Source organism: Mauremys reevesii, linkage group 14, assembly GCF_016161935.1.
Source record: "Mauremys reevesii isolate NIE-2019 linkage group 14, ASM1616193v1, whole genome shotgun sequence".
NCBI lineage: Eukaryota > Metazoa > Chordata > Testudines > Geoemydidae > Mauremys > Mauremys reevesii.
In genome coordinates, this window is record NC_052636.1 from 23,927,773 (window position 1) to 23,947,756 (window position 19,984).

Below are 19,984 nucleotides of genomic sequence, written 5' to 3' on the forward strand. Positions count from 1 at the left end.
AGGAAATCTCAGAGAGAGGAATGGTAAAAGGGATGAACAAACCAAAATGTGTGTGGGAGAGATCAAACCTATCAGGTGCTGATTTTCACCAGAACACTCAGTTGAAAGCTACATTGGGCAGGGACCTGCTGCCACTTGTCAGAGCATAGGTGGGAAGCCATGAGTCACATCTGCAGGGAACAATCCTGAACTTGGAGGGCTCATAGGGTCTTTGTAGGGCATCCCAAATGTTTCCTGAAATCACAGACAGTTTTTGAGGGAATCCCAATTCCCTACCTGTGCAGGCAGCTCTCAGGAGCACTTCTTTCTCAGCGCCCTGGAGATCTGGGACCCACGGCTCTTCCTCTCGTTCCAGCCGGGAGATCACATCAGGTTTGGAATCTGGAAGCCCTACTGCAGGCAAAGAAAATAAGGGAAGTCAGTGGAATTTGTGGGATACTTGTCACAAAGAATATTCCATGGTTTTACCCCCGGCTCATTTTTAAGCAGTAACATCCCAAGGCCAGCTTCCTTGGCTCAAAGTGGCAGGAGAGTTGTTAATCATATTCATTACCTTAGTGCCTAAGAACGAACTAACAGTGAGTCCCCATTGTGCTAGGCAAAGTACAAACACAGAACAGTAGATGGCCCATGCCCTGAAGAATTTACAATCTAAATACACAAGACAGACACAGAATGGGTTAGAATAGAGAAATTCAGACCTGTCTGTAAAGCCTAGACTTTAAGAACTTAGGTGTATTTTTATCACTTAGCTAGTTACAGGGGTATAAAAACAAAGAATCAAAATCACAGTCTGCCTGTGAATGGGCCTTCTCTCACTAGGATAGTCTGAGGCCTTGTTCTTAGGCTAAGGCCTTTGGCTAAGCAGTAGGGGCAGCCGTAAGCTGGGAAGCGAAGGGTCACATCCTCACATCCCAAACCAGTCACACTGAAATAAGGTGCTATTGGGCTGTTAGGAAGTCGATCCTGTCCTGATAGCGCCCATCACCACCAGATAGAGAAACAGATCTTAAGATGGTTAAAGAAAACTTAGTTTGACAGCAGCCTGTCTGGCAAGAAATCACGTATCAAGAGTTGCGGTTGTGAAACTCTTTTCTGTATTGCTTTTTCTTTATGTCCCACAATTTTCCATTGTTAATCTGTCTGGTTCTCTAAGTGTTTCTCTCTGCTGTATAATTAATTTTGCTAGGTGTAAGTTAATTAGGGTAGTGGGATATAATTGGTTAGAGAATTATATTACAATCTGTTAGGATTGGTTCATTAAATTTCAGTACAATGATTGGTTAACGTATAGCTGAGAATATTACTATATAAACAGGAGGGGGAAGGGAAATTGGAATCATGTTTGTTAACGGGGGAACATGGAACAGGAACACAGGCAAGGCTCTGCCGCATCAGAGCTGGGAAGGAAACACTGGGGAACAGACTCTATGGGAGTATAGAGATAAGCCCGACTGGTGTGAAGGGCTTTGGAATATGCTTGCTTAGAAACTAACCCCAATAAACATGGCATTGTCTGTGCTTCGGACTTCTGGTCTTTTGCTGCTTGCTGTCTGCGTGACAAGAACCAGGGAAGCGGGAGGCCTCTAACAACTGACATGACCTGATAACTAAGAGGTGAGCTTTTAAGGAAGGTTTTAATACACGTTGGAAATGATCAGGGATTCCCATGAGCACTGATGAGGGGACCATGCAAAATTTGCATTTAGATCCTTGTCTTGTTTTATATCCTTTCCCCATTAGGCACACTGGCACTGTCATGGATCCATGGGATCTGTGCAATGCCTGGGCTTTTAAATAGTCCTCTGGCTTCAACACTCCTACTTCAACCTGTGAGCTCTGCCAGCAGGTCCAGCTGAACGACACTCCTGTTCAGAGACTGTTCCTCAGTCAATGCACAGAGCAAGTTTTTGCTGTGGCACTGGGCAGACTGTTAAAACATAGCAGGGTTCATTAGTGAACCGAAACACAGCACTGGAAAGTCCTTAGATTAGCACAGGGAAGCGAAGAAGACAATATAGTCCATACTGTCGAATGCCCTTGAGCCAGGCTGCTATAGAAAACACTTTGGTTTCCTTTAACTGCACCTGTCCATTTGTCTTTGCTCTGGTAGAGCTCCCTGCGTCTGCGAGCCCAGTTCTTCCTGTTCCCAAAAACATAACGAGTCCAAGTATGCTTCACTCAGCCAAGCGGAGATCCTCCCATGGACAGGTGACAATCATTCCCTTGTTTCTGTCGGGTATTCCATTGATGTAGGTTGGTCCCAGCCTGTCCTTAATGACCCATTCATATCACTCCATGACAGCTACATGACAAAACACCCCATGTCTCCTGCTCGTTCTAATCACAGCAATACCAACCACAGAGGGAAACTGAGGTGCGTATTGGCATCATACAAGTATCACCAAAATTCCCACCTCTCTCACACACACACACTGCTCACAGCCCCTGGAGAGAAAGCAACGCACAGGAACTGGACGTTAGTCCAGTGAACACAGTGGAGGACAAGCTGCAATCCTCAAACCCCGGTGGAAAAGGAGAGGCATGTGAGTCCCTATCCAAGCACATGCCCGGGATGGCAAGCCGCGGGGGCCACCCTGGAGGTCCCTGTGAGGGTGGCAGTCAGGCAGCCTTCGGTGGCTTGCCTGCGGGAGGTCCGCCGGTCCCATGGATTCAGCAGCAATTCGGCGACGGGTACATTATGCAGCTTGATCCTTGCCTATGATTTCAATTATAACTGTCTCCATTAAATCAAGTTTCTGTGTGTTTCACCAAATTTCATCTTCTCAATTAACTTTGCGTAGCCATGTACAAGGGCAAGTTGTGCCCCAATACGTCATCTTATAGATGTAAAAATTGTACAGGCTACACCACCAGGCTGTGACATCATCAACAAAGTGCCCATTTGTGCCTGGGTAGGGGCCCTGCTCTGGGAGGGAGGATGCAGCAAGGACTCAGGATCGGTGGCCAGGGTCTCTGTGCACAGAGATGGGGAGGTTATACGGGGAGGGCGTAATGAGTGGGAGAGGGAGGTCAAGAGTTAAAATAATAATATTTGGGGAAAACATGTATATAAGTGAAACTGAACAGAAAGAAAACTGGAGTGTAGGCTCTAGAACAAGGTTTGGGTAGGGATTCGGGGTTAAAGGTCTGGGATCCCCCACAGCTCTGGATCCCCAAACCTCCTCCTCCCACTGACCCACCCAACCCACTTCCTGAGTGCCTTCCTCCACACTCCCCTCCCCTTCTTCCCTTTACTCTCAGCCGGCATCACCTCCCGGCACCTTGGGAGCATCTTCTGTTCCCTCCTCATCTCTCACAACCTCATCCCTCCTTGCTCCATCTTACCTCTAACCCTGCACACACCTTCCCCATGTCCAGGCACCACAGAATTATCTACTCCCGCCCTTCTCCTCCTCCTCTCACGTGGCTCTGTTCTCCTTTCACCTTTGGGCTCCTGAATGACAACATTATACTCTCTTCTATCAAAAGAGGAGCTCATCTGACTGTCACACAAGCCCTGCATCGGTCACACACCTATTTACTCAATTTAGAATTCTACAGGAGGCATATTTTCCTCTTAAAATGAGGAAAGGGCATGAAACCTACAGTTATTAATGTAGCCAATAAGGACGCATTAAATGCAATTTTAAAATGACTGATGACAAATGTCTAAAAATTATTCTAGTGGGTGGGAGATGAGGCAAAAAACAGGGGGCAAGGAAACTTGTCAAAACTTCTATGACAAATGAAGGTATAAAGTTATTACTGCTCAGGTTCTTTAGAGACCCCACAGCTTGTAATGACCAAGGTAACAGGACTCCTTACCCAGCGAGGTCACAGTCTCATAGTTCTCCTGCATTACATCCCAGTAGAGGGCTCTCTGAGTGGGGTCCAGCAGAGCCCCCTCTCCCCTGGTGAAATGCACAGCCACCTCCTCGAAGGTCACCGGCCCCTGAAAGAGCAAGAGTCCAACACTCAGTACCTGCTGCCCCACTCACAGCCCCACACTCATGGGGGAGAGGAGCCAATCAAATGGAAGCTCTGGGTGGCTCACAGTCAGGAGTCCCACCCCCACCCCGCTCAGAGCAGCCAGGAAACGCCAGGGGGAGGGGACGAAGCGAGAGCCCCTTGTCTCTCCCAGCAGATCCATCACCCCCCTACTAGCCACAGACGGGCACAGGAGATGGAGGCCCTGGCAGGTGCAGGGAGAGCTCGCTAGCAGGGAGCCCAGCGCTGTTCTCATTGTGAAGAGCTGGACGGGGCCAGACTTAGTGGGGGGCAGACGACATGACAGTCCAGGGGGGCCTTGCTGAGGGGGTTCCTCCAGCAGGGGTGTCCTGTCTCCCCCCCCACTCCTGTGTGCTGTGCAGGGGGAGGGGGGTGCTGATGTCGGGTGGCCCCACCCTCCTGCCTCTGTGCCCAGTCTCTGCTGAGCTGAGCTGGGGGGACAAGATTCTGTGCTGCTGCCTCTGGGTCAGGAGTGGGGGCTGCTGGCCCCTGCTGCCGTGTGAACGAGCCTTTGGACTAGTGAGTGCCGCTGGGCTGGAAGTGACAGCGGGTGTGTCTCACACTCCCCCCCCCCACACACACACACACACACACCCCACCACAGACACATCAGTTACTGTTATTACTTCCTTTTACTTCCTGTCAAAAGGTGCAAAGTACATGTAGTCTCTGTAATTTTATTCTTTCACATTCGGTCAGGATGACAGTCTGTTATTTTAGCTTTTTAACGGATCTCTGAATTTCATCATTTTATTTCTGTCTTATGCTTAAATTCAATTCTCTGCGTAACGAGTTCTAAAATGCCTCACCTGTCCTGGCTGGAGTAATTCTCATTATTACTGTTATTGCCGTATTGTGCTTTGTCATTCGTTATTTAAATGGTACTAGCAAATAACAGACTGTACATTTTGCATGTACTTACCTTAGCAGGGCTCGTTTAAAAAAATTAGCTAAACTCAAAACTTCAGACACTGTGCAGATGAAGATCATTTATCTTCAGATTGTATTTTTAGTCTGTGACAAAGCAGGGAGTGGGGAGGATTGAGCTGGGGATGTTGCGGGGGAGTTTTACTGGGACTGTCTGCATTGGGGATGGGATATCAGGGTGTGACTTCACTTGAGAGTCGATAACTGAGCATGTGACCTGAGCCCAGGAGGGGGATGGGCCCAGGTGACACCTTCTGCCCCCGGAAACTAGACAAAGGCTGGAGGAGGAGTCGGGGGGTGGCTGGAGGAGACGGCTGGAGTGGGGGGTTCAGTTTGGAGCTGGCTGGGGAAATGGAGGGAGGCCAGAACCGGGTCTGGCTCTCCACCCCCCAAGATGGACCTGACCAAGGGGTCCTGTTGTCTGTACCTACAAGCTCTGTTTGGGACTGTGTTCCTGTCGTCTAACAAACCTTCTGTTTTACTGGCTGGCTGAGAGTCACGGTGAATGGCAGGAAGTGGGGGAGGTGCAGGGCCCCATCTCCCCCAAACTTCATGGTACAGTTATATCTGGAAAATAACTTAAAATTTCTATGAAAATAAATACAGCTCCAAGTATGATACTAATAGCAATGATGTTAGTGAGTCACATACATGATTGTGATCAGTAAACATAAATGCTAAAATAACTAGAAAAACTAATTCCTGTTCTTAATAAAGGAGAAAAAAAACATAATCATGTATATAAAAGTAAGTAAATACATTGTCAGTGGACTGAAAATCAAATTGACTAAAATAGAGGCGATAATGGTAGTAACAGAGTGTGTCTGTTTTGATCGCTACTGAAGATAGGGTGCAAAGTATCAAACTTGTGTTTCTGATACCTGCATCAAAGCTCCAGAACGGATACCTCAAGACTTGGGATAGGGAATATCTTGCTGTATTATCTCCTGATTGTTCTAAATTTACTTTTAAACTTAATACATGGCTGTAATTGGAGTCAGTATATATTTATCTTTCTTTATATAACAATTAGTTACAGTGCTCCTGTCAGCAAATTTCTAAGTTATTTTCTGCAAAAAACATTACAGTTTTCAGGTGCCTCAGTAGCAGGGCCGGCTCCAGGCACCAGCCTACCAAGCACATGGTTGGGGCGGCACCTTGGGAGGGGGTGGCGATTGGGGTTTGTTTTTGTTGTTTTTGGTTTGGCCAGGCGGCGCTGGGGGGGGGGGGCGGGGGACTGGGGCGGCCCGACGTGGCGCGGGGGGGGGGGCGGGCGGGCGGCATCCTTAGCAAGTTTGCAGATGACACTAAACTGGGAGGAGTGGTTGATATGCTGGAGGGTAGGGATAGGATACAGAGGGACCTAGACAAATTAGAGGATTGGGCCAAAAGAAATATGATGAGGTTCAACAAGGACAAGTGCAGAGTCCTGCACTTAGGACGGAAGAATCCCATGCACTGCTACAGACTAGGGACCGAATGGCTGGGCAGCAGTTCTGCAGAAAGGGACCTAGGGGTTACGGTGGACGAAAAGCTGAATATGAGTCAACAGTGTGCCCTTGTTGCCAAGAAGGCTAATGACATTTTGGGTTGTATAAGTAGGGGCATTTCCAGCAGATCGAGGGAAGTGATCATTCCCCTCTATTCAGCACTGGTGAGGCCTCATTTGGAGTACTGTGTCCAGTTTTGGGCCCCACACTACAAGAAGGATGTGGATAAATTGGAGAGAGTCCAGCGGAGGGCAACAAAGATGATTAGGGGGCTGGAGCACATGACTTATGAGGCGAGGCTGAGGGAACTGGGATTGTTTAGTCTGCAGAAGAGAAGAATGAGGGGGGATTTGATAGCTGCTTTCAACTACCTGAAAGGGGGTTCCAAAGAGGATGGATCTAGACTGTTCTCAGTGGTAGAAGATGACAGAACAAGGAGTAATGGTCTCAAGTTGCAGAGGGGGAGGTTTAGGCTGGATATTAGGAAAACTTTCTCACTAGTAGGGTGGTGAAGCACTGGAATGGGTTACCTAGGAGGTGGTGGAATCTCCTTCCTTAGAGGTTTTAAGGTCAGGCTTGACAAAGCCCTGGCTGGGATGATTTAGTTGGGTTTGGTCCTGCTTTGAGCAGGGGGTTGGACTAGATGACCTCCTGAGGTCCTTTCCAACCCTGAGATTCTATGATTCTATGATTCCTGCTCAGTAGCCCCTGGAATCACAGTTAAAGTTGCCCCCTCCCCAAAATCTGAAATAGCCCCTGGTGAGCCAGGAGCGGCCACAGGGCTGCAGGGTATCTGGGGCTCCGGCAAGACGCAGCCCCCGTGTGAGAGCGCAAAGCCCGTCTTGAGCTGCAGGCAGAGCGCCGGGCACCACAAGCCACAGCAGCAGTGTAGGAGTAAGGGTGGGAATGGCAGCCAGTGATTTTAGTTTACCGTTCATTTACTGTGTGGTGTTATAAATAACTAACACGTTATGTCATATAGAATCACTGTATGCTAAATAGAGAATCGATTGATCGGTCTGTAGCGAGAATAATCACGTATTAGGTATCTACGTAAATAGGGTTGAAACGCAAGGCCTGTAGGCTGAGACCTGCAAGATTTTAGCTTCGCTATTTTAGGCCTTGGAGCTAAGAAATGCTAACAGAAGTAAATGGCCGAGGAATAACCCGATGCCCTAAGATGATGGGAAAAGAGGTACCAAGGGGTAACAGGGTGAACAATTAGCCGGAAGATTAATTTTAAATACAAAAATTCTGTAAAGGCACCTCTGTTTCCAAATGTGCCTTAACCACAGGATACAGGTTGCACCTCAATGCTAATGAGAGATAATCAGAATCATGTTATAAAAAGGGGGTGCCCAGAGCAGGAAAATTGAGCTCCCTGTGGGAAACTCCAGCAGGAACCATCCCTCTACTGATGATCAATCCATGAGAGACACATCAGACCCTAATACTATTGTCAGGATGTGAATAGAACTAGAGGTGTTACTTTTGCACAGGTCTTTATAGAATTTCTGTGCGCTTGGGGCGTCATAACCTAACTGTAACTTTAATAAAAACTTGTAAAACCGACTAGACCTTGTGCTTGTGAATGTCTGTGTGGTCACTACCCTTGGTCTTTGTGTGTTCCTAGAGACTGTACATTTGAAGCAAGTAGCAGAGGCGACTTTCACTCTGTTAAGCTTGAAACTGTCGCCACCAGAGCTGACCCCGCGGTGGTGAAATGCCACATTGCAAACTGCACATTACATAAAATCAAAGGCTGCACAATACACCACACACCAGGCCACCCTCACTTCTGCGCTGCTGCTGGCGGTGGCATGGCCTTCAGAGCTGGGCGCTCGGCCAGCAGCCGCTGCTGTGAGGCCGCCCTGCCAGTGCTGAATTTGTGCCACGGCTGAGCTCTGGCGCCTCTTTCAATACAAACTAAGCCCTAGAGGGAGGCACCAGGGTCTGGACATGATGGTGGGGAGCCTGTGAGGGCCAGGGGGGATGGGAGTTCACCCAGGGCCCCATTTTCTCTAAGGCCAGCCCTGGAGCTGGGTATGGGGGAGAGGCACATCCCCTAAGGCCGTGGTTCTCAGCTAGGGGTCCCTGGGCCTCTGGGGGGCTGCGAGCAGGTTTCAGGGGGGCCTCCAAGCAGGGCCCGTGTCAGACTCGCTTGGGCCCACGGCAGAAAGCCCAAACCTCCCTGCCTGGGGCCGAAGCCTGGGGCCATGAGCCCTGCCACCAGGGGCTGAAGCCAAAGCTTGAGCCATTAGCTTTGCGGGGGGGGGGCCTGTTACATGGGGCCCTGGTTGCCGCCCCCTAACGCCAGCCCTGGCTTTTATATGCAGAGAACCAGGCACATGCAGGGCCGTGGAGTTTTTATAGCACGTTGGGGGCCTTAGAAAGAAAAAGGTTAAGAACCTCCCCCAGCCTCCCTGGTGGGTGCCCCCTCACACCTCACAGCAGCCGCTGGTTAATCAGGTCGGGCTCCAGCCCTGGGAGTCTGGTCTGTTTTCCTAGCCCCACCGAGGGGGGTTGTTTCCTGTCCCACAAATTAGAGCATTTCCACCTTCCAACCTCATGGGTCTGTTCCTAGAATGGAAGCCGCATATTGAACAAGTCCCAACAGGTTTGCTACACCCTGGCCTCCTCCCATTCTCCCCCCTGGGAATGTTTTGGCTACTCCAACGTCCAAACCAGACTGCCCAAGCCTCCCTCCTCCGGTGTATTTGCTGTCCCTCCCCTCCAGCAGGAACCCACCAGCAACCCCCCCATAACCCCTACCTGAGCTGGCGCCACTGCAGCCATTTCCCTTCCCTGTCCCATGGGAGGATGGGATGAGCTGGAGCGAAACATGGACGACATCCGGCAGCCTGGCAGGGCGAGAAGGGCAGTTGTGGAGGTTTCAGAACAGGCTTTAGTTCATGTCACATCACGATTCCCCCAGGCTCTTTCCCTGCAGAGACACAACCTAGGCTCTGCCATGCTGGGAACATGCTCCAGCTCTTTATTGCCGGGGAGATCTGGCCCCTCCTGCCAGGCTAAGCCCACAGGGAGATTTTTCAGCCTCCCCAGTAATAAAGTGTCTGAACAAAATGCTGGAAAGGAGCAGAACCAAAGGGGCTGGGCAGGCTCCATAGGGACACTGGCTCCTCCTTCCCTCCTGTGCGGCCATGTCCTGTCGCTGGCAGAGATCGCCCCCCCTATCTCCCCCTCAGAGGCAGCCACGTCTGCAGGCTCCCCCATCCAGCACCCACTAACCACCACCCACGCTGGGGGAGTGACACAGGACAGCAAATTCCCACCTACCCAAGGACAAATTGCTGCAGGTAAACGGGCTGGGTCTACATCCCAAAGCTGAGGAGAATTTAAGAATTATGGAGAAACTAGGGAAACTGACAGACTAGAGAGTCAATACTTGTAGGGAAAACGAGGGAATCTCCTTGGATTTTCTAGCCACATGTGGGGAGGGGAGAGAGAAGGGGAAGAACCAGAGAGAATTGTTATCAGGTTTGAGACGGTAAGAAATGGCACAAACAGGAAAAGGATGCAAGTAGCTCACCCCCGTGACCATAGGCGTGCGCAGCACATTTCATTACGGTGTGCACCCAGGAAGCCCTGCCCTAGCCCCCCCCCATCCACTGCCTCCCCCTTCCTGCCCCCCTCAGAACCCCCAACCCCCCCTGCTCCTTGTCCCCTGACTGCCCCCTCCTGGGACCCCCCCCACTGTAACTGCCTCCCTAGGACCCTACCCCTACCTGTCCTCCTGACCCTTATCCACACCCCTGCCCCCAGACAGAACCCAGGGACTCCCACCCCACAACCAACCGCTCCCCGCCCCGACAGGCCCCCAGAAATCCTGCTCCATCCAACCCCCTCTGCTCCCTGCCTGCTCCAATCCCGCTCCACCGCCCGACAGGCACCCCCCGAACCCTCAACCCATCCAACCCTCCTGCTCCTTGTCCCCTGACCACCCCCTCCACAGGCCCCCGCAACCGCTAATCAGCCCTCCAACTATCCAACCCCCCTCCCCAACTCCTGGCAGCTCTGTCTAGTGGATGCTCCCACCCACACACTCAAAGTGGCAGAGGAGGTTCCCTCTCCTTCGGGGGGAAGGTTGCCTAGTGGTTAAGGCACATGACTCAGGCTCAGGTGTTCTGGGTTTGAGTCTCTGCTCTGCCACAGACTCCCTGCTTAGCCTTGGGAAAGTCACTTCACCTCACTGTGCCCTAGATCCCACCTGCCCAATGGGGCCAACACTGACCCTGCCTCCTGGGCTAAATCTACTCATGGCTGGGTGATGGGGGGAAATGGAGATACCAACATGGGGAGAGTTGGGCTGAATTTCTCCACAGCCAGAGAGTGGGAGCCAGCTCCACAGGGGGGGTGGGAGCGAGAGGGGCTCAGGCCAGCTCCACACAGAGGGGGGTCAGGGCTTCAGCCCTGCAACTTCTGCCACTAAGGTGGCTGGGGCTCCCGAGCCGGGGACTTCAGCCCCACATCTTCTGCCAGGGTCCGGGGTTCTCCTCCCTGCCCCAGGGTGGCTCCTCCCCTCCTCCATCCCCACCCTCCCAGTGGGACTCCTGCTGGGGCCTGGCCTGGCCTGGCCTCCCCTCCCCCCCCCCCGCAACCTCCCAACCCAGCGGGGCTTCTCCTCCCCCCAAACCACCCAGCGTGGCTCTAGCCCAGTCCGGGGCTTCTCCTCCCCCTACTCCAGCTCGGCTCCTCCCCTCCGCCTCCTACCGGTATCTGGAGCTTCTCCTCCCCCAACCTCCCCTGCCCCAGCCCAGCTGGGCTCCCGGGCACCTGCCGCTGCTGGGGCCAGATCCCTGAGCCTCCGGGCAGGGAGCAGCGATTCCGCGGGGCCCTGGCAGAGCCCCCAGCCCGAGCGGGGCGGGGCAGCCCCAGGGGAGCGGGGGGGCGGCTCTGCTGCTGCTGGCCCCGCCCCCCACCGACCCCTGGGGCTGTTTGGGGGGGGCTCACTCAGCCCCCCAGGAGCGGGGGGGGGGGGCAGCGGAGCGGAGCCTGCCCAGCAAACAGCTGATCGCAGCTGCGCCCAGGCCGCCCCCGGGGAAAAGCTCCGCGGAGGAGGCGCCACAAGCTGCCGGCAGCGGGTCATTCCCGGGGGGGCCGAGCACCCGCCTGCAGCCGCCGCAGCCTCCCCCCCCGGAGCCCCCACGGAAGGGGGGGGAGCAGCCTCCCCAGCCGGGGCTCAGGGCATTGGGGTGCCGGGGCTCCCCCCCTGCGCACGCCTGGGCCCGGGACACTCACACACACACTCTGCCCCGGCGCTCCCCTGGTGCCCAGAGACCGACCAACCCCCCGCCTGCCCCGCCTGCAGCTCCGGCCTCTCCCCTCCCCTCCCCTCCCGCCCGGCCAGCCGCACCCAGGGGAGCCCCGGGCCCAGGCTCTGTCCCCACCTGGAGCCCAGCGGGGCCGGGGGCAGCTCCTGCTGCAGCTGAGAACAGCGGCTCCGCTCCGGCCCGGGCGGCTCCAGCGCTGCTGGCAGCACGTGGCCACCAGGAGCAGCTGCTGGGCCCGGGCTCCTGCGTCACAATGTGCCAGAGCCCCGCCCCAGGAGCTGCCCTGCCCCGGGCTGTGCCAGAGCCCCGCCCCAGGAGCTGCCCCACCCCGGTCTGTGCCAGAGCCCCGCCCCAGGAGCTGCCCCGCCCCAGACTGTGCCAGAGCCCCGCCCCAGGAGCTGCCCTGCCCCGGGCAGTGCCAGAGCCCCGCCCCAGGAGCTGCCCCACCCCTGGGCTGTCAGAGCCCTGCCCCAGGAGCTGCCCTGCCCCGGGCTGTGCCAGAGCCCCGCCCCAGGAGCTACCCCTGCCCCGGGCTGTGCCAGAGCCCCGCCCCAGGAGCTGCCCCGCCCCGGGCTGTGCCAGAGCCCCGCCCCAGGAGCTGCCACACCCCTGGGCTGTGCCAGAGCCCCGCCCCAGGAGCTGCCCCGCCCCGGGCTGTGCCAGAGCCCCGACCCCAGGAGCTGCCCCGCCCCGGGCTGTACCAGAGCCCCGCCCCAGGAGCTGCCCTGCCCCAGACTGTGCCAGAGCCGCCCCAGACTGTGCCAGAGCCCCGCCCCCAGGAGCTACCCCGCCCCCGGGCTGTGCCAGAGCCCCGCCCCCAGGAGATGCCCCGCCCCTGGGCTGTGCCACCCAGCCCCCTTGAAACACCCCCCCAGCGCTGCCCGCCCCGCAGAAACAAACCCTCCTTCCTAGCGCCGCCCCGAAACAGCTGTGGGCCGAAGGAAAGTTTGGGGTGGCGGAGAAGAAACGGCCCCATAGGGTGACCATCTCACACCATCACACCCTCTTCACCCCTAGCCCCCACTGGCCTGCTGCATCTCCTGCTAGTCAGTCCCCACCCACCACTCGCCTCCTTTCACCTCCTCCTCCCCTGCCAGAAACCCCATGCCCACCCCTAGAGCCCCTGCTGGCTCACTGCTCACCTCTGTGCCCACCTGCCACTCGCCCACCTGCTCCCCACTTGCCCCCTCACCCCCCCCCAGTGTAAAGCCACATTCAAAGCCCCAGCGGTCCCTAAATAACTGCACCCAGCACTCACACACTGCACTCCCAAACAGTAAACAGGGGAAAATGGCGCCCCCCTCCAACCACCAACGTTTTGGACTAGAAAGCTTTGCCCCAGACATCCCCTGCAGAAGACATCCCCAGACGGGCTGAGGGATACTGGTGTGACCTCACCTGGCAGCCCCCAAAGAAGGAATTGGGGGGACTAAATGGACAGGCCCCCTCTCTAGCTGAAGCCGGCAAGGGAGGTACGTGGATCCCACTAGAATTTAAAATGAAAAGTGAGGGAGGGGAGGCTCTGCTGGACCTGGGCAGCTCTAGATACAGCACCAGGCACGTAGGAGGATTTCCACTCCTGAGCCGTGGAAACAGAAATTGACTTTTCCTTTCCATATTTAGCTAATGTTCAGAAAGGGAATCTAGCGCCTGCCTTCCAGATTTGAACACCTCAACATTCAGGAGGGCTCCAGCTCAGTTTGGGCAGCTGTTACTTCATTTCTCCCAAATCAAATATGCTGATCCACTGTCATTTGCTGTAGAAAAAGTAGGATAAAATTGAGCAAGAAATGCTTCCCAGTGGTTATTAGGACTGGAATTGCAATTTTCAACAGCCATTGACTTTTTGTTTGTTTTTGTTTTATTTGTTTAAGGAAGACAGTGATATTGCATTGGCAAATTCCCCAGAGAAAGAAAGAATGTAACAAAAGAATAATAAAGGCACCTCAACTTTTCCTCTTTTAGGTAAGACAGTCTTATAATATGCATCCAGATCTCCTCCAATCACACAAGCTGAAAATTGTTCCACTTTACTGCAGCTCTGTAACCATATGGGAACCAATCCTGTCTGTGTTCTGTGCACATCTAAAATCCCTGCTGAATGACCCACCCTGGGAGCAAGTTACCAGTGACCCAGGGCTGGGGTGGCAGGAGACTGCAGGGGTGTGTGTGGGGGGGAGAGCCCAAGGCGGGGGGGGACGGAGAGTGGAGGGGAGAGAGTCCAGGGCTGGGATGGCAGAGGGGTGCGGGTTGGGAGTGGAGAGCCCAAGGCTGGGATGGCAGGGGGTGTGGGTGGAGGGAGCAGAGCCCAGGTCTGGGGAGGCAGGGAGGTCCAGGGGGGAGCCCAGGGCTGGGGTGGGGGCAGCCAAAATTTTTTTTGCTTGGGACGGCAAAAAACCTAGAGCCGGCCCTGCCTCCATGCACCGTGGGGTAGGTAGGAGCGGATCATTATTATCCCTACTTGAAAGAGGGAGAAGCTAAGGCTGAGAAAGGAGGCTCTTACCTTCTAAACAGGGACGGCTGTTTTCTAGTAAAATCACTCAAAGGGAAGGAGAAAACTCGAAAGAGGTTCCTCCTGGCGCTCACGTCCATGAACCCGAATACTCTCTCAGTCCTCAAAGAGAGACCAGGAGAAGGAGACTTGCTGAAGCAAAGCCACAGGGGTCTCTGAGGTTTCCCTGGCCCCTCGCCTCTGTTCTGCCTGGCTGATGTCAGCATCTCTCTGTGAGGTCACCACCTCCCCACCACCTTGGACCAATAGTCTGAGGTCCTGCAAAAGGCCTTTGTCGTGTCACTGCCACCCTCCCCCCCTTGCTGTGCCAATGTCCTGCCCCTGGCCAGGCACTTTGGAGGTTTGAGCTACTCCCTGTGGATCACCCCACTCCAGGAGCGTTCGTTCTAGACAGCAAGCCGGCTGGACAGGGAAACATCAGACGCTGCTCCCAATGCTAAACTCAGTTTGTCAGAAATTAGTCGACTTTATGGCCAGAAGAGACCATTAGAGCATCTAATCTGACCCCCCGCATATCACAGGCTTCCTGTATGACAGAAGAGCTACTTTTGGGGCAAACACATTCCAGAAAGGCATCTTGTCTTCATTAAATGACATCAGGAGATGGAGAGTCCACCACTTTCCTTGGTAGCTTGTTCCCGTGATGAATCATCCTCGCTGTTGAATATTTGTGCCTTATTTGTAATATGAATTTGTCTCTTTTCATCTTCCAGCCATTGGGTCTTGTTATGCCTTTGTCTGCTCAATTAAAGAGACCTTTAATACCCAATCCTTTCTCTCCATTAAGGCACTTCAGCACTTCAATGAAGTCACCTTTCAATCTTCTTTTGATAAGCTAAACAGGTGGAGCTCTTTCAGTAGCTCACTAGAAGGCATTTTTCTCCAGCCCTCAGAACCTTTGGTGGCTCTTTGCTGCCCCAGCTCCAATTTCACACCATCTTTTTCAAATGAGGACACCAAAATTGGAGGCAGTATTCCAGTATCAGTCTCACTGATGCCGTGTCACCTCCTGTGACATTATTGACATCTGTAACTGTATAGATCACCGTTGCAACCACTCTTCTATATTTGCAGCCAATATTGTAGAAAGGTTGTCGTAAGAGGTCTATGGAGATGTTCTGATTGGCTTATTATAATGATGCTATCTCTAGATGTGTATCATTTTTGTAGTTGACGTTATGAATATTGACTCTATGCTGCCTGTATTTCAAACTTGTGTTCTGCTTCTGGGGAACACCTGAGATAAGTTGGTGTCAGTTCTGCCTAGCCTGCTTAATGGCCCATTAAGGATCATCAGCTATACAATTGACCCATTGAGAGAAGGCAGATACACCTTGTGACTCAACAAGGTCTGCAGGGACCTGCCTATGGACAGAACTCTAAGGTGTTTCTATGCCACGTGCTGGACAGAGTGTCCTTGGGACAAAGAAAGCAAAGACCACATGGCAAGAGGCTAGAAAAGGCTGATGCCTCATCTCCATCTTGTTTTCAATCCTGCTTCATGTCTCTGGAGGGACTTTGCTACAAACTGAAGCTCTATACAAAAGACTGAATGACCCATCCCAGCTGTGGATGGACTCCAGAGGGCTTGGCTACACTTGCAAATTTGCAGCGCTGCAGCAGGGTGTGAAACACACCCTCTCCAGCGCTGCAATTGGCGCGCTGCAAAGCGCCAGTGTGGTCAAAGCCCCAGCGCTGGGAGCGGCTCCCAGCGCTGCACGTTATTCCCACACGGAGGTGGAGTACGGACAGCGCTGGGAGAGCTTTCTCCCAGCGCTGGCGCTTCTACACTTCAAAGCGCTGCCGCAGCAGCGCTACCGCGGCAGCGCTTTGAAGTGTAAGTGTAGCCAAAGCCAGAGACTTGATTTGAACCTTTATTCCATCACTGCTACAAGCCTGAACCAAGAACTTTGCCATTACTGTGTGTAATTGATTCCTTTAAAAATTTTAACTCTCATCTATATTTCTTTCTTTTTATGAATAAACCTTTATATTTTAGATGTTGTAAGGGAAAATCCAGTGTTATCCAAGGCCTTGTAGGCCCAGGCCTCATGTCAGGCTGCCAGGGCCGGCCAGACAAGCCAAGTAGGGGGGCACAGAGGAGACAGTGGAAAGTCCTAACAGTCCCCGACTGAAAAACAATTTTGTAATATCCCCTACTGTCAACACGTAACCGCATAGAACAGATAAGTAACAACAGGAAAAGCCTAACATGGAGGAAATTTACTCCTGCTCCAATCAGCATTAACTTTGCAATATTTTTTTAGGAAAATAATAAGGAAATGATGTAACTTGCATATTCTGATTGTGGTTTTAAGCTTTGTAAGGCTGTCTGTAACCAGCTTTCGGGAGGCCGTTTCCATAACGGTTCTCCCCTGCGTGCTTCTAATCAATAAAAGGCCTCCCATCTCCTAGAACTGGAAGGGACCTCAAAAGGTCATTGAGTCCAGCCCCCTGCCTTCACTAGCAGGACCAGTTTTTGCCCCAGATCCCTAAGTGGCCTCCTCAAGGATTGAACTTACAACCCTGGGTTTAAGCAGGCCAATGCTCAAACCACTGAGCTATCCCTTCCACCTCAGACTGAGCTGATTGAAAACACAACAGGTGGATCAATTTTTCCATAACAATGCTAAAGGATTTGCAAGAGCGTCATTTATGGGTAAGATCTGACTCGTCTATTGACCTGCATCTGGGGCTTGGTCCTTTGGGGTCCTTTGAGAGAACCCATTTTCTTTTACTGGGGTATTGGTTTTCATAACCATTCATCCCCATAAGGAGCGGGGCTGGTGGTGATAGAAGGGAACTGGAATAGCTGAGGGAATTGCTTGTATGACGTCCGATTGGCCAGTGGGGTAAAACCAAACTCCTCTCTGCATGGCTGCTGTGACGTGCTTGAATAGTAAAGAGCACCCAGCCTCGGGCTGTGACTGCCCTGCTCCAAGCAATTTGTCCTGAATTGATACTCTCAGCAGCATCCTGCCAGAGGCTGCATCGTTACAGGGGTCGTCCGGGATTACAGCTGGGAACTCTCCGAAGCTCAGGATGCGCTTCCTCAGCTAGGGGAAGTACGTAACCCACACACCTCCAGGGGGTGGTGGGGTGTCCCAGCTAGTGGCAGCGGGATCACTTAGAGGGAGAGAGAAAATGAGTCTTTTCTACAGTCTTAGCTAACAGCCAGGTGGCTTTCAGTTCATGCTGTGGCGGCCCACACACTAAGCTCTTGTTCCCAGTTCAATCCCACCCACTGACAAGTCACTGACCCAGATCTGTCAGCGTAACAGACACAGCTGCCACCCCAAGAAGAAGAGAGTTGCCTTGCCATACCTGGCTGCAAAGAGGTGCCAAGCAGTGAGCTGACACCGTTCAGAGCTTCCTGTGACAAACTGCAAACTTTGGACAATAGTGAGGTGGCAGGAAGTGTGGTCCTCAGAGTGGCCTGGGTCAGAGCCCATGGGAGGCCCTGGGCTCCCCTGCCATCTGCTGCATCCTTCCACCCCAAAGGACCGAAATCCTGACCACTAGGCAACTTCCCCAAGAGCAAAGGCCATCACGAGGCATCTGTCTTTGAAAATTTGCAGAGGATGTGGGAGCAGAAAGGGGAGAGAGGATGAAGATGGCTCTTGGGAAGAGGGAGGGAGCCTTATGGGAATCTCTTGTTTATCGCCATCAACCCAATGATCAGATCATTGATGCTTAGAATCTTCCCTGACATGTTGTAATTGATTGGATCTAGGTTTTAAAAAAGTTACCACATTTGCAGACGGAGAAATGTCAGGGGGTTGAGTGGAAGGCCATTGCAAGCTCAGCTAATTATGTAACGTGGCTTATGCCCCATCTAACAAGCTCCTTAAACAATAGCTTCCAATTTTCATGTACATTCTTCTGTTTAGTGTTTTTCTCCAAAACACTTTCACTAAACCTTTGGATCAGCTTTGGAAAGTTAGCCCTTTCAGTGCACCAAATATAAATATTGCTGGTGGGGACTGCCCTCTATTGGTCATAAGAACGGCCATACCGGATCAGACCAATGGTCCAGCCAGCCCAGAATCCTGTCCTCCCACAGTGGCCAATGCCAGGTGCCCGCGAGGGAATCGACAGAACAGGGAATCATCAAGCGATCCATCCCGTCACCCATTCCCAGCTTCCGGCAAACAGAGGCTGGGGACACTTCAAGAGCATGGTTTTGTATCGCTGCCCATCCTGGCTAATAGCCAATGATGGACCCATCCTCCATCAACTTATCTAGTTCTTTGGTGGACCCTGTTATAGTCTTGGCCCTCACAGCATCCTCTGGCAAAGTTTCCCTAGGTTGACTGTGTGTTGGGTGAAAAAATACTTCCTTTGGTTTATTTTAAACCTGCTGTCTATTCATTTCATCGGGTGACCCCAGTTCTTGGGTTATGAGGAGTAAATAGCACTTCCTTATAGATCCAGACTAACACGGCTACCCCTCTGATACTTCCTTATTTACTTTCTCCAAACCCGTCATCATTTTATAGACCTCTATTCTAGCCCCCCCTTAGTCATCTCTTTTCCAAGCTGAAAACTCCCCTCAGTCTTACTAATCTCACCTCACATGGAAGCTGTTCCATACCCCAATCATTTTGGTTGCCCTTTTCTGTGCCTTTCCCAATTCTGATATATCTTTTTGAGATGGGGGACCAGCTCCAGTATTCAAGATGTAGGCAGACCACAGATTTATAGACAGGCAATATTATATTTCTGTCTCGCTAGCCATCCCTTTCCTAATGACTTTCCAACATTGTGTTGGCTTTTTTGACTGCCAATGCACATTGAGTAGATGTTTTCAGAGAAGTATCCACAGTGACTCCAAGATCTCTTTCTTAAGTTGTAAGAGCTAATTTAGACCCCATCAGTTTAGATGTAGAATTGGGATCATGTTTTCCCATGTGCATTACTTTGCATTGATCCACAATGAATTTCATCTGCCTTTTTGCTGCCCAGTCACTCTGTTTGGTGAGATCCCTTTGTCACACTTTGCACTCTCTTTTGGACGTAACTAAATTGAGTTGGTTTGTATCATCTGCAAATGTTGCCACCTCACTGTTTACCCCTTTTTCCAGATCACTTAGGACTATGTTGAACAGTGCTGGTCCCAGTACAGACCCCAGGGGGACACCACTATTTACCTCTCTCCATTCTGAAAATCAGACCCTTTCGTTCTTGTCTTTGAACCAGTTACCTAACCCAGAGAGGACCTTCCATCTTATCCCATTTTGCTTCAGAGCCTTTGGGGAAGAGACCTTGTCAAAGGTTTTCTGAAAATCTAAGTATACTATATCCACGGGATCACCTTTATCCACATGCTCGTTGACTCCCTCAAAGAATTATAGTAGATTCGTGAGGCATGATTTTCCTTTACAAAAACCATGTTCATTCTTCCCCAATGTAAGCGGGGGCAGACTCACCCGCCGGCACCTCCTGCTGGTCATCTTGGGAATTAGCTCTCCAGCTGTCAGAGTGCCCTCTGCAGGCCGGTGATCTTCCTTACCGCAGCTGGCCCCCTGTCCCTCCCAGGACCCCGGTGTCCCTTTTACCCTGGCAGTACCCCCTGGCAGAACCCCCCCAGTTCTGGGTCTCCCCCTCCCAGGGGAACCCCCACCCGCTATCCCCACTTCACCTCAGTCTTGGCTACTGCCCAGTCTCCATCCAGCCCCCGTTCACTGGGGCAGACTGCAGTGTGAGCCACTCATCACAGGCAAAGGGGTTTGGACCTGTCACCTCTGCTTCCC

The 19,984-nt window shown here is 52.5% G+C and overlaps 1 pseudogene; it reads right to left on the bottom strand.

The window, feature by feature from the left end:
* Positions 1-19,984, bottom strand: part of LOC120381560 — a 288,979-nt pseudogene that overhangs the window by 175,459 nt on the left and 93,536 nt on the right.